This window comes from Gorilla gorilla, chromosome 5, assembly GCF_029281585.2.
Source record: "Gorilla gorilla gorilla isolate KB3781 chromosome 5, NHGRI_mGorGor1-v2.1_pri, whole genome shotgun sequence".
Lineage (NCBI taxonomy): Eukaryota > Metazoa > Chordata > Mammalia > Primates > Hominidae > Gorilla > Gorilla gorilla.
This window is the reverse complement of record NC_073229.2, coordinates 112,044,941-112,068,609: the sequence shown is the minus strand read 5'-3', so window position 1 is coordinate 112,068,609 and position 23,669 is coordinate 112,044,941. Positions and strand designations below refer to the sequence as shown.

Below are 23,669 nucleotides of genomic sequence, written 5' to 3'. Positions count from 1 at the left end.
CTAGTTCTAGACTCTCTCCACCACATCCTGCCACCTTATAAGGAACATTTGGCTTCTAGAATCTGACTACTAGCTGTTCTGCTGCAGCTGCTAGTCACCACCAGCCAATGAGAGGGTAATTTGATATCCTCTGCATTGCCCTCTTTCTAATTCTACTCACATTCAGAAACAGAATCTAATAAATATGGTACTCACAGTCTCACAATTCTCCCTATGATGGAAACCAGCATTCCTTTTCCAGAGGAAAATGCAAACATGTATACAAGCCGAATGACAGGAAGAAAAATCACTTACATGTCAGCATTGGAGAACATGTACATGTTTCATTACATTGAAAACCAAATTCCCTCTGAAATTACCTAAGAAAAAAACTAAGAAAAATAGCAAAAAGACAATGTCAGCAAGTTCTCAGAAAATATAATATATTTTCTATATTTTTCTTTATTAGCAGGTGAGGATAGTGACAGATAAACTGTGCCTCTGCCCTGCCATAAGATATATGTCATCCAAGGTTATAGAAGTTGACACTCTAATTTTTCTCCATGTAACTCTTAATTCATTAATTAAAATTAGAAGACATGGTTTGGTCATCAAATGTTTACATTTTTGTACAGATTTATACTAGTCCCCACATTTTGAAATAGAGAAAGTGTAAATCAGGTATAAACAATACAGTCAGCATGAGTGTTCACCATTTAGGAAACAATGTGGGGGGAAAAATAATGTTTAGAGTTTGAAAATGTCCTCTAATTCCAATTTTGTAGCTCCAGTTTCATTTTTTCATCTCTGGTTCTTGAATCCTAGTCTTCAGGGGTTAGTGGAGGTTAAAGATTGCTCTACCTACCAGTCTCGGAACATGTGTGTTTTAACACATTTTAAAGTTTTTATTAGGTGCTCTTTTATTACCTTTACGCTGGAATCCCTGGTGGCCATACTCGATTTTTAATAAGGTAGAAATCCTGTAAAGTGATTGTTCAGTGGTTGCATTTAACCAGCAGGCCCGTCGCTGAGCCAAAAGGTCGGCTGCTAAGCTCACGGAGGAAGCTGGAGAGAAAGCAAGCTGGCTCAGCCTCCCCATTTTAAATGAAGGCCCTTTCATTCTGCTGCTCATTTAGAATCAAAAAGGTTTCAAAGCTCATTCACTACCATGGGAGAAGGGGGCAAAAAGGAGAGGGTGCATTTTGCTACTCGATATCAGAAAAACAGAAGCCTGAGCTGAGCACTGGTATCCTTAGACAACACAGTCTTATAGTATACTATTATTCAGTGTTGTTGTCATACTTTTGCAACGAATATGAAGTTTTATTCATAAAAATAAACAGGTCACTCAGCCAGGAGGCCAAGAAAACCCAGTAATGTATTTCCTGCTGTAAAGGCACAGTGGGGGCCCCTCTCTGTCCCCACTCTTTATCTCTTTTACACATGGAACCATCTGGGTTGGGGGGCAGGCACAGAGTTCAAGAGGCCCTCACAGGGATTCTGAACAATCCCAGTTCTCAGTGTGCCTGCCATCAGAAAGGGAGAAAGGTGGAAATGTTTCCAATAGAGGAAATAATTAGTGAGAGATACAAAACCACTAGGCTAGAGAGGTGCCAGCCATATTTTGAAGAATTAGGTGTGTGGCGGTGTTGCGGGGATGACCTTTGGGACAAAATGCCAGTTTTGAGATATAGCTATGTGCATGGGGGGTGTATGCTGAAATGCATCCTTCACCTCTGAAAAGGATAGTAACTAACTTAGGGTCTATTTTCTTCCAGCACTATGCTGGTAACATGTCACTAACAACTGTTTTGGAGGAAAACCAGGATGTGGAACATGTTGCACATGTAGGCTTTGCCGCAGGATAAGTGGGAGTACAACAATGCCTGAGATTGGCCAAGAGGATTTGGAGGGAGCTAAATAATATAGATGGATACAAACTCAGAAGCGTCTTCTTCTTCTTTTTTTTTTTTTTTTTTTTTTTGGCAGAGTATCACTTTGTCACCCAGGCTGGAATGCAGTGGCACAATCTCAGCTCACTGCAACCTCTGCCTCCCAGGTTCAAGCAATTCTCCTGCCTCACCCTCCTGAGTAGCTGGGATTATAGGTGTGTGCCACCACACCTAGCTAATTTTTTGTATTTTTAGTAAAGATGGAGTTTCACTATGTTTGCCATGCTGGTCTCGAACTCCTGATCTCAGGAGATCTGCCCACCTCGCCCTCCCAAAGTGCTAGGATTACAGACATGAGCCACCACGCCCGGCCAAACTCAGAAGCTTCTTAGCAGGTCTTGCACAAAGTAACAGGGTCCTCTTAAAATCAGTGTAGGCTTCAGGGTCTACAGTTTTGGTAACCTAGTTGAGAATCTCACCCCACTGCTGCTCTCTATAGCCATGGGGATGAAAACTCTCTATTACACACACATATAGAATGCACTGTTGCCCACCTAAACCATTACTTCTTAAGATATAGGGCAATCTTAACTAAAATTGCACAACCATCTGGTTAACCCAATTGTTGGACTTATCTCATGCTAGGGGTTTAAGGTAGTGTTTGGGCTCCCAAACTTCTACTCACTCTCCTTCCTCTCCATTGCTGTGGCCAATAGAGCAGACATGCCCAAACAGACATCTGAACAAGAATCCAAATATTGGACTTATAACAGACTAAGCAACTATCTAAATACACCTCTGCCCAAGGTTTAGGCTTCCTGGGAACAGCTAGATTGGAGAATGTGGTTTGGCTACATATCTCCTACCTCAAATTGAGGACAGACAGACTGATGGGAAAGGGCACACCTGAGTAGCACCCTAGTTGTAGTTAGAAAAGCTAGAACAGAAAGTGAAAATCCCTGTCTCCCCTCATCAGTATCATCAGTATAGGAAGAGCTTGCTTTGGTGTACAAAGCAAGGAGGAGGTGGTCCTTTTAACTGATAAATGAGACGGAGCCCGCTTTATTTATTTATTTATTTATTTTGTTTTTAGAGAGATAGACATATGTCCATTCTCTATTGAGAAACATACTCTCATCCTTTTATAATTTTCCAAAAGAAATATCGATCTTTGACCATTTGCATTAGCCATTCATTCACCAAAGGGGAGGAGCAGGGGGCAGATTAAAGTGTCAGGAAGGTTGATTCCAATACACTTGTATTTGGGAAGATATTCTCCTTCCACAAATCACAGCTCAGTGAAATCTGGGGAGGCCAGCAGAGAACAGAAGGATACTTTTAAGGTTCCAATGCAACTGTAGATGCTGTGCGAGATGCCAAAGAAATAGAAAGAGTTCCTGCCTTTGTAGATCAGGACACCAAACTTGCATAAGATTCAACAAGAAAAAAATAAAATAAAAACACAAAATAATAATAAAGTTCAAACTGCATGATATTATCCACTTCCATCAGGTGAACTTCCAAAGATGAAGGGGGAGAAATTGGGAGGAAAAGGGAGGTCACAGAACAACAATCTTCCCTTCCAGGAAATTGCTCTCTGCTGGGGAAGCACCTGTAGTGTGAGGTGCCCAGTCTCAGCTCATGGACCAGCATTTGGGTACTCTTTGGGAGCACCCATTGAGCCCCAAGTTTTCTGAAGCAAAGTGATGACAGATAATCAAGCAGTCACTAGTTGGGCTGCTCCTGAGCTTTGGTTTTCTGCAACTCTGGTACCATTGGTGCCTTAGGCTGGCTTGTCAAACACTCCTGCCATCATTCCACCATTCTCATTTACTCTTTCCCTTCTAAAAGCCTTTTCCAACCAAACAAGTGCCTTTTCTGGCCTTGATCATCACCTGACATCTTTTTAACAACTTTGTTGAGGTATAGTTTGCATGCCATAAAATTCACCTGTTTTAAATGTAAAATGTACTGCCTTTCAGTAAATTTACTGAGTTGTGTAACCATCACCATAATCCATATTTAGAACATTTCTAGCATCCCAATAAGATCCCTTATGCCTGCTTTCACCTAACATCTTAATGATATTGTTTGGCAGGTAGCTAAAAGTAAGGCTAAGACACAAAGGGAAGCAGAGGGAGTAGTGAGCCTTAGAAGGCAAAAGAACACCAGAGAGGAGCAGGTGAGAAATGTAGAAGAGATCAAAGGCTTCACATGGCTCACAGCTCTACTGAAGGCTTCAATGATGGAATGCATGCCAGATGTGGCAATCCTTCATCTCCACTCCTCAACGAAAAGCCATAAGAGTGCACGGCCCCACTAAATGCAACATGACTGACAGCAAAGTGTAGACAACCTCTTTTTCAACATGCCCAATATCTAAAAATGCCTCGTGCAGAGTTGAAACTTAATGTTTGTTGAATTGAACTGAAATGAGTTGGAGAGATGAAAAGTTGGAAGAGGAAAAATGTCTTCTCATGGACAATTGTCTCCCAACATCCTTTCTCACTTCCCAATGCCCCTCCAGTTTCCTTTTTGATAATTACCTCTTTCCATCATGTGTGGTGTTAGAGGGATGATAATTCCTGGAGTGTAGTAAACCATAGAATCAGATTTTCCTTCTTCCCATCTCAACACATCCAGGGACAAAAAGTGTCATTTTGACACTATAAACCAATGATGCAAAGTCAGAAGGAATGATTAGACATCATCCATGGCGACAGTTGTCCTGGCCCCAGCCAGACTCAACCTGTGTGAAGCAGATGCTATGCTTCCTGCTTCCTGGCCTTCCAGAGGTGCCCTGTTCCTACCTATTTGCAAGCCCAACTGTCCATCCTCCTGCTGATTCTGTGTCCTCCCAGTAATTCCATTTTATTACCTAGAATTGGTTTCTGTTGCTTGCAACTGAGGAATCCTAACCCCTTCATGCCCTTTAATGGCCATGGCATTGATGAGGTGAGAGGTAACAAGAGTCATGGTGTCACTTCCATAAGAGGCATTCGGGGCAAAAATGGGGTGACTGAAGAAATTATTTCCTGGCAGGAAAGGAAGAGCAGTCAAAGTTGACCCTAAAGTTTTATATTTCAAATGTGTTTCTACCACACAGGGTTTTTGGTCATTTGAACTTTCACCCAGGTGAGCTAAGAAAACTGGTGGCACATTTCTCATAAATGGATCAACAGTGCAGGCTATTTTAAGACCTAACGTGTGAGGATGAGTAATTTTCACATGCTTTTCACTTCACTGAGAGAACAACCAACATGGCTTGTCAAGCAGTTGGTCTCACTGCTCAACCTCACGCACGTGCCGCCTGGGCCGGTGATTCAGTCCCCCCAAAACACTGCTTCCTTCTGAATTGGAGAGCCAAGGTTATGAGTCAGCCCTGCTCAGAGCCAAGACACTTCGATTCAGTGTTATTTTTTGCCTTACCACACAAGGTTCAAAATGTCCAATCTCTTTTCTTTAATGCCAATGCCCCAATAGTTAGGAATCACAGTCCAGAGCTGCTTTATTAAAAATGTTCATTTTCAGAAATCATTGATCCTAAAATCATTGCACTCTTCTGAAATAAAAAATAAATAAAAAGAAAAATCAATCAAGGAAATAGCAAAATGGTAAGCGGTACAATATGACATGTTAATGCTAAATGCCAGCTTCATGGTTCAACGCCCAATTCATTATGTTGAAAGCACTAGGCAGAAGACAGGCATCAAATGAAATGAGGACTGAATAAATGTGCTACTGCATAAAAACTATTTATGAATTTCCATGCTGTTTGTCATTGAATAAAAGCTATAATCATTTGATAGATATACATTTTTGTCAGTGCTACTTCAAACTGATACTTCATCAAATTGCTACAACCCTTTCAGGTGTGAGAATCATAGAGCTTCTTTGACGGAAATCGTGACTTAATGCATGAAAGCTGAAAGACCAGCAAAAATTACAGAGCAACAGCCCATTACTAAAGGGCCATGGTATGAGAGACACATAATGCATTTCAGTTGGAAGGGATTTCTGAGTTCACCCCTAAGTCCAATCCCTCCACCCAGAGCTGAAGCCTGCCAGTTATAACACAATCCAGATAACATGCAATGGTGTCATATCACATACGAATGCTATAGTAATTCTCCTAGTATTTCAAAGACTGGGAATCTGAACCAAGAACAGGAATAGATTAGTCAAGTTTATTCAGCTTATGCCTGCATCCTCTCACTGCCCTCTTTAGCATGGAAATATGTCATCATAGTTCAGTTTCCTGAGGTCGCAAAGATAAGACAATATCTACTTTGATTTCAAACAGAATCATCTGTAGATAAAAGAAGGCTCCTCTCTCAAATAAAACAGCTTTTCAAATAGCCTCTCACCACAGTTAGTAATAATTTATGCTTGGTGAACAGGAAAATGTGCTGAATTTATTCATTTTACTGTGTGCTGCCTGTCAAAAGGGCAAGCTGATAAAGACAGAAGTAGGGGTGGGCAATTTATTGGTATTTGCAAATCTGATATAAAAGGTTTTTGTAATTCCTCCTGATTTCAAAAGAAGAAGAAAATTAACTCTGAAAGTGGCAAAACAGAAAATTCCTGTTCTTGTCAAAGCCATCATATCTGACATTTTACCACGTGGATAATTCTAGAGGCGGGTTTTTCTTTTGTCCTCCAAAATAAATTTTTGCTCCATTTTTGAACCCTAATCAAAAAATTATGCCACAGGAGACACTCTACTTAAGAACCTAGAGTCTAGCCCAGCTTCAAGGGCATAGTCCTACTGTGTCGCATTTTCCTAAACACCTGTAACAGCTGGACAGCTGTTCATTCCCCTCCTCTGCCAACCCAGTCATTTGCTTTAACCAGGACAAGTTTATTTTCAATCTTAATTATTTCTGAATTGAAACTTTATTTTCTTTCCTGGTTTCAGGATGTGTTTTAGAGTGTTTTGGGTTTTGAAAATTCACTTTGAAATGGGATATGGTTTTTACGTCCTCTTCTTATGCTGTCTCTCCTCAGGAGTTGTTGAAACTCCTTACATTTAAATTCCTTAGGGGGCACTTGTAGTTTTGTGCCTTATGTAGCAGACAGGGTATCAGGTACAGCTGGAAGTTTGGGAAATTAACTTGACTTGAAGCTCAGATAACCAGAAGTCTTAACTCATATGCCACTCTCTTTTTTCCACCATAAAAGATAATAAAGTCTTTATCATAAATTAAAAGTATAGCATGAAGATTGGGGCATTTTGAAGAGAAGAAAGTTGTTTGAAGTTCAGAATTTAGCAAGTTCATTTTATAGACTTCATGTATGGGTTGCTTTTTTTTAAATAGAACATCACAAAATTCTAGCTGAAAGCCATGAGATAATATAGCTTAACGATACTAAGGTTCATTTATAAAAATTATAATTTAATCATAAAAATGCATTTTAGATACAAAAGCTTCTTTCCGAGCTCACATCTCCCATTTATGTCTGAAAGAGCACAGGCAATGCCACCCACTGAGCATTCTTGGTGGTAACTGGTTCTAAACCTCAAATTTCAAAATAATCACACTCAGACACACCACAACCACATCCTGGATCATCAAAAGCCAAGAAAATCCAGTGATGAAAGTTTTTCTTAATCCCACAGGCATCTATGGTGTGGGGAAGAGGACTGTGTTGCTATAGCTACTGATCCCCCCCGTTTTTGGCTTCTTTGACCTTTCCTCCCCTTGGGGGAGGAAATACTGCTGCAGTAGCCTGTGGAGGCTATGGGGAGAGCAGATCCACCTTCGAGTTCAAGAAAAAGACATTCTCCAGGAAGCCCTCCTCTCCTCACATTTGGCGACAGTTACAAAGCAGAATTGTCTCCTCTTTAAGTGGCCGTCATGAAGCCCAGAGGCAGTGTGGGATGCTGAATGAAAAACAGTTTCCAAAGTACCATCCGATCAAGCCTTCCCATATTCTCCTGAGATTCCTTTCACTACTGCTCAAAGACTTGGGGGTCTGGAGTCTTTTGTTTTGTGTGTTTGGTTATTTACCATTAGATGGTAACATAGGGATGGGGCCTGGCTATATTTCCACTCCTTGTTCTTGCTCCTGCATAAGTCATGGAAATCCTCACCTTAAAAACTTCTTTTGACCATAACCTTGACTTCACTGTGAGGCATTTAGAAAAAGGCGTGGCCTATCCAAGTAAAGGGCAGGTACTCAGCTTACCCACCAGCTACAACTTGTCACAAACTGACACATAACCTGGCTCTCTATCCATCTCCATTGGTTTTTACACTCACTGAGGAAGCATCATGGTATACCAGAAAGTCTAGGCTTTGGATCAAACATATTTGGATGTCAATTCCAGCTCCTGGATCCAAACATATTTGGATTTAAATTCCTTGAGTAAATTACCCCCATCTTCAAATCTGTTTCCTCAATTAGAAAGGGCTGTTAGGAAGAGGCAATGCAAAATGAGCACTTAGTGTGCTGTGCCAGGCACATACTAAGCGTGTAAAGGATGTTAGCTATTATTATTGTAATTTACTTCATAGGGATGCTGTGCAGAATTAAATGAGATGACATCTGTGGACGGCCCGGCCCATTTGGAAGAGCTCAAAAAACACTAGCTCCTTTCCTCTTAAGAACAATTAAGTTCTTTCCAAATCTGCTTAGGTTTCAGGTGAAGACCTTGGATTTGAATCCAAGGTGCTTCCCTGCAGCCACCTAATGATGCACACCTCTCCCTGTGCCTGCAGCCCCATAGGGGGAGCATCCTAAACACCTTTATGACATCTTTCCCCCTCCCCGCCTTAAGTCCAGTTCTGTTGGGTCTTCTTCACCTCACTGTCTGGCCCTCTCTTCGAATACTGAAATGTTTTCCCTCCTTCTGATTTCTAGGTTGGATCATAAACCTTGCCCTTAGCCCATCCACTCCTGTTTCCTCCTCTACTGCTCTGTTCTCTCCCATCCATCCCTGAGGGGCTCATTACCCAAGCACCATGTACAATGACAAAGCAAATGCACTGCATTTAGATTGATTTTTGTCTTAGTCAAACTGGGGTACATTTGTAATACAGAAAAGGATTGGTGTGTTTCATCACAAGGAATTAAAGCTATTATCTCACAAATCTGATTGATGTGAGCAGCCAAAACAAATATGTTGAGTAATTTCTTCCCTTACTAACTAGTTCTTTGCTTGAATCTTCCAGTTAATAGTTACGCCTGGCAAATTCTCAAATGGTATATATTATATTCATCCCAGCACTTGCGTTCTGTTTTGGATATGATTTTGAAAGAAGACATCTTAGAGAGTAAATTCTTGAGGAAAGGACATAAATAGATAAATATCAGATATAAATAGATAAACATAAATAAAAATGCATATTTCAGAAACATTGTAAAAAATAACAATAATAATAATAATATAATGGCTGTAATTTTTCAAACATCCTCAGACCACAAAGGTAATGCAGACAGAAAATAGGCGTATTTGTTTTCCTCTTGCCTTATGGCTGAAAGAGCAAAGCATGCATGATTTTTATGACCTGGCTAGTGATGTGTCCCTTCAGGGAGCTATTAACTCTATCCTTGTAGATGGTGCCTGATCCCCTTCAAAATTAGAAATTGCTTAAAACCAGAAAAAAAAAGCATTTCATTCCTAAATAGGCCATTAGTGATATTGGATAGTTTGTTATGCTGTAATGCAATATTGAAATTCCTAGAGGCAATGGATTTTCAGTAGTGAATTAAAAAGACCAAACTAAACCAAGGATTTGAGGAATGAGTGAAAAGAATCTTGGGTAGCTAACTATTTTATAGGTTGTGTGTCAGCAAGTGACCTTTTGAAAATAAAATTATTAACTCTCCCCAGAGAACTAAATGCAAATTGAGCCCAGCTGGATTGTGTGGTAGGTATGAAAACATATCTATTTTGATGCAGGGGAGCAGGGGGTGGACATGTATGTCACAAAATGTCAGAATAATGACCATCACCCTCAACAGAAAGTAAGTAGACTAAAAATAGCAACATACAGTTTTGGTTCTTAAAAATTATCAGCAAAGATGCAAAGGGTAATGACAGCAGATGTGTACAGCAGGGTTTTAACCTGAGTATGTGCCTGGACATGCTGTGCTGCCTCACTGCACAGCTAATACAACCTTTGACAACCTTTTCCCAGGAATGCAGAAGTCCAAGAATAATGCACATAAACTAAATAGCATCATTTCGTAGCATAAGTTAAAGGGAAGCTAATTTACTGGCTGCATGTTACAATAGATAAAATGAATTTCATTGTCTCCATGCCTGTACCTATCATCAGGCTTAATGTAAATACCCCTTTGAAGGACTATAGCTATCAGACGTGACATTAGAGTGATTCACAAACAGCTCTAATTACATAAGTACAAAACTATATTGTACTTACAGGCTTGCAGATACTAACTAATTTCTCATCATTTGCATCCAAAAACCCTGGTAAATTCCCTTTTCCTGAATATAGTATCTAAATTTTAAATGTATAGGAAAAGTCACTATTCTACTAAGTGTATCTTTCAATAGATACTTAATTTCCTTTCTGAAGTTACTGTAATTATTTCAGGAACTGAGCCTTTTTGTCCTAGAATTTTTGTTCTCATCAGGATAGACAAGCTCGCCAAGGACATGCTGATATTTCTCCTGGCTAACCTCTGGGGACATTATCAATGCATGGTACAGTAAGTTAATATTTCACCAAAGGTTAAAAAACAATAGAAGAATACAATTTGAGGAGGGGGGATTGTTAAGAATCATATTCAGGTTAAAATATTACATTCATAGGAACTTTAAAAATTTTAAATCAATATAGATGATTTCAACACAGTATATAAATCAAAGCCCTCCTATTTATTCCCTGGCCTGATTGATAGGGTTTCTCCATTAAAATTGCCCATTTCATCCCAAATATGGATAATATATAATTTGAAGTTGAAATCAGGTCCCTTGAGTTTCTTGAGATTGGATAAATGCCTGCAAACATCAACAAACAGGCCTTAAAGTAAGGCAGTAATCTATAAACCATCCTGATGACTTGTCAATAGGAGGAGGGAGACAGGATGAGACTGTAAACTCAGCAACCTCTTCCTGACCTTAACCCTCCCCCAACCTCTGAAAAGTAATGAGGACTGTTCCTTGGGCCTTTGTTTGAGGAAGCTGAGAATAAGAATTGTGAGCTCCTGTATTCCCACAGAGACTTAAAGTATCCACAACCCCTTCAGTTCAAAATTGCTTTATATTTGGTGACCTGAGGTTCAAGTAGATAAGTTTTGCTACATTCAAGAATGCAGAAATAATTCACCCTGTCACTGCACTGAGCAAGACAACCAACCAGGGCTGGTGTGGCCCAGGAAAGGTCTAGGGAAACAGGGAACCGAGGATGTATTTCAAGGGGGCAGGTGGACTGGGGAACAGGAACTGTTTGAATAATTTTCAGAGACTCTGAGATTTTAGCTGCCACCAAAATGAGAAAAAAAGCACCAGATGTAGAGTTAGTAAGCCAAGTTTCTAGTCAGCTCTGCCGTTAATTAATTTTGTTATCTTGGACAAGTTTCTTAATTTCTCTAGGACTCAGTTTTCCCATCTAAAGACTGGCTGAAACAATGTCTAAGTTACTGTCATCTCTCAAAAGTCTGCAGTTTCGCGACTGTTACTTATTCCTCAGAGATATAAGAAAACTGATGTTAACTATAATCACACAAGTGGAGGAAGAAAGAAAACAAATTGAGTTTTCTCAGCCTTGCTAATAACACTGCAGCGCAGCACTCGAACGGTCAGTGAGAGGCGATGGAACGAATCAAGATCCTTAGACTAATTACATGTGGAAGACCTCCGTGCGTCACCATGGAAACCAAGGGAAAGGTGGCCCCGGTAAAGGTCAAAGACTCGAAAAGTAGACATGGCATTATGAGAGATTCCTACACGTCAACCAGATTCATCCCCAGGGCAGTGAGACCGTAATTATTTTCTAAAACAGTGTCTCCAAGTAGGGTGTGTGCTTGAGAATCACCTGGTCAGTTACTCATACAGACTCCTTGAACTCACCCAGGCCCACAAAATCAGAATTTCTGGGAAAAGGACTAGGAAATCTGCATTTCTAAGCAATTCCCCTAGTGTTTGTACAGTAGCACTTGAGCACTACTGGTCTAACAAATGGAGAGGAAGAAGTTGGAAGAAAAATAATGAAATGCCCAGCATGTAGGCTCACAGAATACCTCTGGAAGTGGAGGAGTCACTGATAACAGTGGTTGCCTTCAAGGAGGTCTGAGGTACACAGAAGAAAAACTTGCTTTCACTGTAAATGTGTTAATGTTGTTAACATTTTTACAATGAGCAAGAATTACATAAATATTTCTAATCCTAAAAAAGATTTTAAGTGCAAATTAAATGTGGGTGCAATTTCTCAGATTTGAAAAAAAATGGGCACTCTTTTTAAAGTTAAAGGATAAAGTGATAACAACAGTTTAAAATTTTCTCCTTTTTTTTTTTTTTTTAAATCAAATAACCCAACTTGGAAAGGTTAAGCAAAATGCAGCCTTAGTTTTGGATTTTATCAAATGAAAGCTGGCAAAGAAGAGTGTCAGGAAGGGTACTTAACAAAGGTATCTCCCCTCAATTCAGCTAATTTCTGGTTTATATCCTAGAATTAGTGCCTTGTTACTCACTGTACTATTTTTTGTTTCCTGGATGATTAGCAGTTCTTGCTAAGCAGAGACCATAATGTATGTCCCTTCCTGTTTCTCAAAGTCCCTTTCATGGTACACAGTACATGGTACTTGCTCAATAAAATTCTTATGAAATGTTTTCTTTTCTGTAACATGTAACACTTCCCTTTTGCAAGAAAACCTTGAAATTTAATCAAATTAAACATATTTTTAACTCCAAGGTAGGCTATAAGCTGTGATTTCCAACAATTGTAAAAGATGATGATGCCTGAAGAGACCAAGAAGAAAGAGATCAGGATCAGAGGCCCAGCTGAAACCACCTTTGCAAAAATTATAACTGAGACAATTGTGACAGTGAAAGAGATCTAACCTAACCGACTCCATCTTGCTTTTAACCTCCAAACTGTCCTTGTTTATTCCTAGCCTCCCAAGTAGCTGGGATTACAGGCACACACCACCACGCCTGGCTAATTTTTGTATTTTTAGTAGAGACAGGGTTTCACCATGTTGGCCAGGCTGATCTTGAACTCCTGACCTCGTGATCCACCCACCTCGGCTTCCCAAAGTGCTGGGATTATAGACGTGAGCCACTGCACCCAGCCATATCTTTGAAACAAAGATAACAGCCCTTTCTGAAATAAACCCCCTTCTAGCCAGGGAACTAGACTGCCTTTGCAGGACTAACAAATTAGCCACAAGATTAGAAATTATACTTTAGGAGTCAAGCAGCTGAAGGCTGCAAGATTATGAACCGCCCCAAATTGCTCCTGGGGATAACATTACTATTGTAAAACCTAAGATCAGTGCTTGAGATATTTTGCAGACTCTGTACTTGATGGATCAGCTGCCACCACCCAGATCAATAAACTGGCTCATCTGGCCTTGTGGCCCCCACCCAGCAACTGACTCAGCACTGGAGGACAGCTTCGACTCCTATGATTTCATTTCCCACCTGACCAATCAGCACTCCCCACTTTCAGACCCCCTTCCCACCAAATTATCCTTAAAAACCTCAACCCCCAAGTTTTAGGGGAGACTGATTTGAATAATAATAAAACTCCAGCCTCCCATACAGCCAGTTCTGCATGAATTAAACTCTCTCTATTGCAATTCACCTGTCTAAAGAAATCGGCTCTGTCTGGGCAGGGGGCAAGGAGAAACTGTTGGGTGGTTACACCAGGACCATTTTCACATATGCTCAGGGGTAAGGCAGTTTGCTTAAGAAAACCCCAGGACCAAGAGGCCTACGGCTGAGAGCTATCAGTGGAGGAGACACAGAGGCCTTCTGCCAAGGCAATTGTTTCATATGAAGCACCACGAGCTTACCTGGAATTCACTGGAAAGTGTCCCACCTCACCATCTGAGACAAAGAGAACCAAAGACACAGCATGTGCTATGCCCTCTGTGGGAAGGGGTGGGATGAGCTATGTCTGGTGTGAGAGTTAGAACTGCACCACCAGGTCCCCAGCCAGGGCTCCCCACACTCTGCTGTTAAGTACCTGTTGGAGAGGTCAGCTTGCCCTGCTCCTGCCTAAGACAGGCAGAGACAGCTGGGAGTGACATGGAAGGAGGTAGGGAGATACTGGGTAGAAGAGGGCAGTTACCCAGCAAAGGCCTGGAAACCCACAGCCTTAAATGGGAACAGGCATTCCTGTTTTTGTGCCCCAATGTTGCCTTTTGGCCCACGATGCCCCCTCTATCTTGTACCCATATAAACCCCAAACCTCATGCTCTACAAGCAGGAGAACAGAGAGTGGCAGCGTGGTATGGCAGAGAAGCAGAGAAGAGAAGGAGCGTCTGAACATCAAGAGGAGTTTGGCTGGGGATGGTCGGAGAGGAGATAGGCCACGGGGTGGCCAAACTCCAGGGGAAGATCATCTTCCCACTCCATCCCCTTTCCAGCTTCACATCCATCCCACTGAGGGCCACCTCCATCCAGCAATAAAACCCCCCGCATTTACCATCCTTCAATTTGTCACTGTGACCTGATTCTTCCTGGACACCAGACGAAAACTCGGGTACTGAGCGGGCACTGAGTTGGTTAACACTTTAGCCATCTGTGGATGGCAGGGCTAAAAGAGTACTGTAACACACCCACTGGGGCTTTCGGAGTCACAGGCACCCACCCCTAGACACTACCATGGGGCTGGAGCCCAAAAGCACTCGCCCTGGCTCCTGCACCTGCCCGTCTAAGTGCTCCCCCTCCCATAAAGGGTTTGAGCACATGGCAGCCGAACAGATGAACCACACCCTGTTAGGGAAGTTAGGTAGCTCTCCTGTTTCAGGAGCATGCTATGGTGCCTACTAATTACCTAATGGGAAGCAAAGGTTGCTTCAGTTAGTTCAACAGCACTGAGATGAGTGGTGTGCAGTGAGCAGCAGAAAACTATTTGACACAAGATGGGCATCTAGGCCATTGCATGACGAATGATGCAAGAAAAGTGGCAAAGCAACCTTGGTGGCTAACCAAACCCAAAATTCAGAATCCCTCTTTTATGGTACAGAGTTGTGAGTCGTCTCTGGCAGCTGGGAAGCAGCTGCCCAATCAAGGACTACTTTCCTAACCCTCTTGCATCTAGAGAAAATATAATATGAACAGAAATGATGTGTGTCATTTCCAGTCAAAGGCTTTTAAGCAATTCTTGTACCATCACTCCCTCTTTCCCATCCACCGGTTGGATGCAGAAGATGCCAACCCCTAGCTGTTGACAGAGCCACAGGATGGGGGAAGCCTGAGCCAGAATCGTTTCATGAAAGAGACACCAAACAACAAGGAACCTCTGCTTTGGACTGCTACCTTAGCAATAAATAAACTTCTGTTGCATTTGAGATGGTATACATTGTGGGATATATTAATATTTGTAACAACAGCTACCGCTACTCTAACTCACGTATTTGGCTATGCCAAAAGTAAGTGCTGTATTTCCTGGGACTCAGGAACTTTGTCTAAACAAGGCCCAGTCCAAGGTCTAATTGGCAGAAGCCCGGAGCCACCCTACTCTGACTAGGCGTTTGCAATGGAAAGAAGACTCTTGTATAAATTTTGTTTGGCTTGAATGAAAAGTATTCCTTCTTTGGATGTTCATCTCTCCAGGACACACTAAAGATAATGCCCAGAGGAGATATATGTTCTCTCCATTTCTTTCTCCATCATATGCCTCTTAGAGAGGGTTTCCAAAGCCTGGAACACTACCTGATTGCAAAATGGTTTAAGACCTGATGAATTTCCTTTTGCAAAAAGCATCTTTATAAAAGAATAAGTCCAGAGAATCCAGCCACAACCCAGAGCAGAGCCTAGAGATTCCCCTGAGAATGCTGAGTGACTTGTGTTTTCATGCAATAAAAACAACTCTTGAGGATCTTAATAGAAAATTATAATTTATCAGCATACAAACACACGTCCATGTGCACACACACACATGAAAATATTTGCCCTTTGAATCCCAGACTTGGGTTATATCTATAAGAGACACAGTGGCTCATGTCTGTAATCCCAGCACTTTGGGAAGCCAGGTTAGGCGAATCACCTCAGGTCAGGAGTTCAAGACCAGCCTGGCCAACATGGTGAAACCCTGTCTCTTCTAATAATACAAAAATTTGCCAGGCATGGTGGCAGGCACCTGTGATCCCAGCTACTTGGGAGGCTGAGGCAGGAGAATTGCTTGAACTCGGGAGGTGGAGGTTGCAGTGAGCTGAGATCACGCCACTGCACTCCAGCGTGGGCAACAGAGCGAGACTCCATCCCCCTCCCCCCCAAAAAAGGAGACAAAGTCTCACATTTGGGGCATTCAGGTGGTTCAAAAATAAATAAGACATGGTCCCCTATCATCAGGAACGCACAGAATATAACTCTTAGTGTTACAAAAGAGAAGGATGAAGAATGTGCTATAGGAGCAAGAGAGAGGGAAGGGGTAATTCCACATGGGGCATCCGGGAAGTTTTCTGGGGTGGGGAGTATACAATGAATGCCATGTGTGTAGAAGGAGTACCCAGAACAGCAGGCAGAGGTAATAGCTCCAGCACAGGCCCTGGGACAGGAAAGGACAGAAAACTTACACTGGATCCTCTTGCTTGCAAAAGCATTTAGTGCCATAATCTCAAGGCAAGGGAGTAGTGCACTCTTAGTAACAAAGCTTCTTAACTTTTTCCTTCCAAAAAGATAAAAATGCAATTTTTAAGCAGTAAACCTGCCACTAAGCACTGTCTGGAATAATGGGTAGATGAAGGGAAGAACACATTCAGAGGAAGTAGAGAATCAGGATATAGGTGAGCCCAATCCACAATTTGCCAAGATTATATGATGCTCAAGTTACCAATGAAAGCTAAGAAGATATTGAGTGAGGAGACAGAAATGAAGGCTGGGCCGAGTGTGGTGACTCATGCCTGTAATCCCAGCGCTATGGGAGGCTGAGGCAGGAGGATTGCTTGAGGCCAGGAATTTAAGACCAGCCTGGGCAACATAGCAAGATCCTGTCTCTAAAAAAAATTTAAACATTTCACAATGAAGGCTGGAAAATTCAAATAGCTTTTGGACAAATGACCTATGAAACAGGGTGGGGCCATATCTCAGAGGTGCCAGACACCCAGTAGGCCTTCAATAAATGTTTGTTGAATGAATGGCCGCTACGTACACATACACTTTGCCATGATAACCTGTGTCAGAAATACTCTTCAAAATTCATCGGTTGCCCTAATGCAGTGACTCATCCTCCATCCTTCCCACCCACGTGCAATCAGAGCCAAGAAACTTCCTAGGGCTAAGCTAGAAAATATGTACAGATATAAAAAATTAATATTTAAAAGACTATGCAAGCCAGGAGTCCCATGCATACCAAGCAATGCTCTCCATTCAAGCTCCAGCTCTGTCTGTCTTGCTTTCTCAGTCCCAGAAAGGAGTGGGAAGGCACAGCGATCTAGATAGCTATACACCTTTTCATGAGGACAATTTTAAAGTGCCTATCATAGTGAGAACTATAAAATCAGTCTCCAAGTGTACATCTTTAAAGGTCTATATGCATAAATTAGTTTTCCATAGCGCTGCAGAACTCTAATTATTTTTTAATTTATACAAATACATGCAATTAAAGTGCAATTACAATGCAATTAAAATGCCAGTATAATTTAAATGCAGAAAGAAGAAAATTTATAAATCTACTCATGAATCCCCTTGATTTCTTTTTTGAGTTCAATTAATGCCACTTATGATTTACAAATTGTGAAAAATCTTATTTCAGTTCATAAGGCCACCCCGTCAATCCATGTACCTTAGGATGTGAAGTCTCATCTAGACCCACAATGGGTATCTTTATCATGAATATGGGACCAGAATCGGCCAAAACAGAGTTGCTTGACAAAGAGGTAGCCAAAAGAAGGCGGGTAATTTAGAGTCCCTGCCTTACAGAGAAGTAAAGAATGTATGCAAAATTCAGGTCTTGCATGCAAAATTCAGGCCTTCTTAAATGTTGGCAGGATACATTTACATATTTTCCTAACAGGAGTTACAGCCCTCTTTACCCTAATTTCTCTGTAGATGAAGATACTCAGTAAATAGAGACTTATCTGAGCTGCCAGCAGTATATCACAGGCTTTTGAAAACTGAAGATGATTTCTGCTAAAGGGCCTCCCCTTTTTTTTCAGCTTTTTATAGATAAAAGCTTTCACTGGGAAGTGGCAGGGGAAGACAAGCAGTACGCAGTCCAGTAATATGCTAGAAACTCAAACTTAAAAGGTTGGCTCACATTCAATTATGTTTCATACACCAAACATTGAGCACTTCCAGACTCTTAGTATAAAAAATAGCCTGAGGCTCTAGTCTTCTGGGAGGACGTGGTTTGGAGGAGAGAACAGATATGTAAAATGTTCATTGCTATACAATGGGATAAAAGCTACAGTGGTCACGTGCATTTCGGGGTGCGAAAGGAAATGGCCAATAATAAAGAGTTCTTCAGGAAGGAGGACATGTCTGAGTTGGGTGCAGATTGAACAATGGTTTTCATCCCCTAAGGGGCTTGTGATGGTTAATATTGAATGTCAACTTGATTGGATTGAAGGATACAAAGTATTGATCCTGGGTGTGTCTGTGAGGGTGTTGCCAAAGGAGATTAACACTGGAGTCAGTGGGCTGGGGAAGGCCCACCCACCCTTAATCTGGTGGGCACCATCTAATCAGCTGCCAGCAAATATAAAGCAGGCAGAAAAACGTGAAAAGGTGAGACTGGCCTAGCCTCCCAGCCTACATCTTTCTCCCATGCTGGATGCTTCCTGCCATCAAACATCGAGCCCCAGGTTCTTCAGTTTTGAGACTCGGACTGGCTCTCCTTGCTCCTCCAGCTTGCAGACAGCCTACTGTGGGACCTTGTGATCATTTAAGTTAATACTTAATAAACCCCCATATATATATATATATATATTATAACATATATATAAAACATATATATACATATATATACACATATATATGTAATATATATATTACATAACCCCCATATACATATTGTAATAAACCCCACATATATATATATATATATATGTATATATATCTCCTATTAGTTCTATCCCTCTAGGAAACCCTGACAAATATGGGACTTTCACTGTTATCTCAGTGACCGGGGCACAACAGGCATTTAGTGGGTAGAGGTCAAGGCAGCTAACCATCCTCACCCAGGGTCAGTGCCCCACACAAAGAGTTGTCCTGTTTTCCACACGACTTTTAAATGTCAAGTGTCATGCAAGGCATTTAGGAGGTAAGAAATCTGTTTATAATTATCTGAGCCTAGAGGCTAATTCGGTTTTACATATAAACCACAAAGAATATGTTATGTTTTCTTATGTTTTTGGCACAATTCTAATACCGAGGAATATTTTTGAATTTTCCAGGAATGCAACTACTTTGTAAAATAAGGGAAAATTGCATTTTGTTTTGTTCAGAACATTACATTATTTCATAAATATAACAATGTATATTTATGCTTCAATTTTTAAATATAGGGCAAAAAATTTTTTTCCTCAGCATGTGTCTTCTGATAGGAGTCATACAATGTATTTCTTACATAAATATCAAAATATGTCTACAATTTCCAGTTTCAGCTTCTTGAAACTAGAGTGGGGCCAGAAAGACACTCTAGAATTAATATGAACCCCAAATCCCAAGTTTGTCCTCCAGTTTTTTAGAATGGTCTCTTTGTGCACGTTGATGAGAGTTTCTTTAGGATACAAATGGCTGTTCATTGCACAGTTCCAAGGTTTGTGCAATGCAGTGACCCAAGTAAGTATGTACAAGTGGAATTGCTGGATCATAGGGTCTGCACAAGTCCAAATAGTTCTTCAAAGTAGACATGCTTTTTATGGTCCCACCAGCGATGTTCCCACAACCTCACTAACACTTGGAGTTATTCAACTTTTTAAATTTGATAATCTTTGTAGTAACAGAATGGTATCTTGTTGTTTTAACTTAAATTTCTCAGATAATTAGGAAGGTTGGACATTTCTTATGTGTTTATTGGTCAGTCAGGTTTCACTTGCTGTGAATGATGTGTTTATATTTTTCCTCCATATTTCTCATAGTTATTTTCTGTCTTTTACTTATTGAGTTATAAGAGTTCTTAATCTTTATGTGTATTGCAAATACATTCCCTAGACAGTATGTTGACTTCTCTATCTCTCTCTCTTTTTTTTTTTAAACATTTTGATGTAACCAATTTTAACTATCTTCTCTTTTTTGGCTTGTATTTTTTGTGTCTTATTCAAGAAACTCTTTTCTACACCAAAATTATGAAGCTCCCTTTCTACATGTTTTTCTTGATGTGTTTAATATTTGCTTTTCTCACTTCGGTCTTTAATCCGTGTGTGTGCATGCATGTGTGTGCGTAAGTGTGTGTGCATGTATGTGGTATATAAAATTTTTTTCATGTAGACATTCAGTTGTCTCAGCACCATTGTTTCAAAATTAATATTTTCTTACTTGTTTGTAATGCTGCTGGTGTCAATGATCAAACTCCCATATGTGCTTGATTCTGTTTCTAGGTCTAATGGTCTAATTTGTCTATCAGTACATCAGTACCACTCCTTCCATTACTAGAGCTTTATAATAAATATTGCTAGCAGATAAGACCACTCCCCCTACTTATTCTTCTTCAAAATTATCTTGACTGTCTTTGTCCATTTGCCCTCTGTGTAAGTTTCTGAGTCAGATTATCAAGTTCCCTGAAAAATCCTGCTTAAATTTTGACTTTATTCATATGGAATACAAATATTAATTAGATAATAATTTATGATACCAAATCTATTTATCGAGAAACATATGGTTCTCCATGCATTTGTGTCCCTTTTCTGTCTTTTAATGAAATTTATTATTTTCTTCCTAGAAGTTTTACATACAACTTTTGTTGGATTTATTCTTAGGTGACTTAGAATGTTTCTTGCTATTATAAATAATATATTTTTGAAATTATATTTTCTAATTATTCCCTGCTGGGATAAAGGGACCACTTTGGATGTTTTGATACTGTTGACAAAGCAAGCAGTATTGCTTGCCTTGTTGATAAATTCTAATGGTTTGTCAAGTCTTGTATTTTCTGTATAGATACTCATAATTTGCTAATGATGACACATGCAATCAATCTTTTTTTCTCTTATTGCACTAAGACTTCTAATACAATGCTTAATATGAGCAAGAATAGAAAGTATTTTTGTCTTGTTCTTACCCAGAATTCTTCTCTGGTAGGTATAATATTCACTGTATATTTTTGTTAAATACTTTTATCAGATTAAAGAAGTTTTATTCTATTCAAAAATTTGCTAAGAGACTTTACCAATTCAATTCAATTTGATTCAATTTGATTTGTTGTGTATACCCAACATCATAAAAAGAGGGGGTAATCTCCCCAACTATTTTTTGAAATTAATAAAATTTTGATAGCAAAATTAGACGAGTATGTGAATAAAAAAATATAGGTTATTCTCACTTTTGAATAGAGATGAGCATAAAATATATAACAATGATCAAATATGATTATCTCATAGGAATATTTAATATATAAAAATTACTACAATATTAAGGGAGAACAACCATGTAGTGCCTTGACATTTGCAAAAAACTTCCTTTTTTTCCCTTTCCTAATTTCTGCCAAATTAGTTACTTGTTTTATTCATTGTATTGGTTTGGAAACTATACCATCTGTTATTATTTTTAATGATTACATTTAAATTCCTTAACATATATTGGACTTAACAAATTATAAAAGTAATCAATATTTCTTAACTTTTCCAAAACATAGCAAGCAACTTGGAATTTATTTTTTTATTTTTAATTTTTTAAATTTATGTATTTATTTTATTTTATTTTTTTGAGACGGAGTCTAGCTCTGTTGCCCAGGCTGGAGTGCAGTGGCACGATCTCAGCTCACTACAGCCTCCACCTCCCGGATTCAAGAGATTCCCCTGCCTCAGCCTCCTAAATAGTTGGGACTACAGGCATACACAACCATGCCCAGCTAATTTTTGTATTTTTAGTAGAGATGGGGTGAAACCCATGTTGGCTGGGCTGGTCCCAGACTCAAGTGATCCTCCTCCCACCTCAGCCTCCCAAAGTGCTGGGATTATAGGTGTGAGCCAGAGCGCCCAGCTATTTATTTATTTTTTTTTTAGACAGGATCTCTCTCTCCCAGGCTGGAGCACAGTGGCACAATCATGGCTCACCACAGCCTCGACCTCCCAGGCTCAGGTGATCCTCCCACTTCAGCTTCCTGAGTAGCTGGGACTACAGGTGCATGCCACCATGCTTGGCTAATTTTTGTATTTTTTGTAGAGATGGAGTTTTGCCAGGTTGCCCAGGCTGGTCTCGAACTCCTGGGCTCAAGTAATTTGCCTGCCTCAGCCTCCCAAAGTGCTAGGATTACAGGCATGGGCCACTGCACCTGGCCTAACTTGAAACAGTTTAACTCTCATATCTTCTTCAGTCTTACATTTTTTTGTCCAGTATTCAAATTCTATCTTGTTTTTAAACTCCCTCCACATTTTATCTTCAACACCATTACTGTTTTATACTGTCTAAGTTTGTTTACATTTATTCATATTTTAGTAATTTATTGGGTCACCAATTTTTTTTTTATTTCCCGCTTCTTCCTTTGAGTTGAGTTTCCCTCTTGCTGAAGTATAATTCTTCATAAGTTCCTGTGGGGAAGTTCTGTGAATGGTAGACTAACCCCATCTTGTTTTTCTAAAAATGTCTGTGTCCTGACCCTTGAATGATAATTTAGCCTTGTAATTCTAGATCACAAATATTTTCTTTCATTATTTCGTATATCATTCTACTGGCTTCAGGCTTCAGTTGTTTATATTGAAAAGTCTGCCATTCATTTGATGGTCTATTCCTTTTGTAAGTTGACTTTTCTCTTTAGTTGCTTATAAAATCTCCTTGTTTTCTTTGTTGTTTAGTTTCATTGTAACGTGTCTGCTTGTGGATTTATTTCTATATTATTTGTTCTTTTTTATATTCATTGTGCTTTCAACTCATATTCTTCATATAAGAAACAGGATAAATTGATGTAAATTTTGGAAAATCCTCAGCCATTATATCTTTAAGGATTGCCTCTTCATTATTCTCCCTTTTTTCTCTTTCTGGAACTCTTACTAGATCTATCTCAGACCTTCTAATTTTATCTTCAATATTTCTAAATTTCTCATTTATATTTTTATTTGAAATTTCTTGCCTCAGCACCATAGCTAACTTACATAATTTACATTTAACTTCTTGGCCAGTGTCCTTTGAGAATGGCAAGTAAATATGTGACACTTCATTCAGTGCTATAAACTTACAGTCAACTTTTAAAAGAAATTCTGCGTATGTTCTAAGGAAATGCTTGAACATTGCATTGTACCAGAATCCCTGAAGTCTCCATGTAAAACAGCTGGGGTTCTTTCTCAAAAACTTCTCCAAACAACAATACTACAACAGGATGAGATTTAGCACTTGGAGCTTCAATCATGTTTCAAATTGCAGAGCTAGTTTGGACATAGCACAGGTCAAACTCTCCACTGTCATTATCTCACTGTAGGCAAACCAGTAGTCTTGGGTCTCTACTATGTCTTTATCAATTAAAGTCTTAGCATCACAGTGATACTAGCCATGGTACAACC

The 23,669-nt window shown here is 39.9% G+C and overlaps 1 long non-coding RNA gene across 1 annotated transcript in view; it reads right to left on the bottom strand.

The window, feature by feature from the left end:
• Positions 1-3,484: 3,484 nt before the first annotated feature.
• The window catches only part of LOC134758677 (uncharacterized), a 127,734-nt gene continuing 107,549 nt past the window's right edge, over positions 3,485-23,669 (bottom strand). Inside the window, exons 3-5 of the long non-coding RNA XR_010134116.1 lie at positions 5,301-5,433; positions 4,418-4,537; positions 3,485-3,564 (exon numbers count right to left, since the gene is read on the bottom strand). This is a non-coding gene — a long non-coding RNA (uncharacterized lncRNA). The remainder of the gene's footprint in view (positions 3,565-4,417; positions 4,538-5,300; positions 5,434-23,669) is intronic.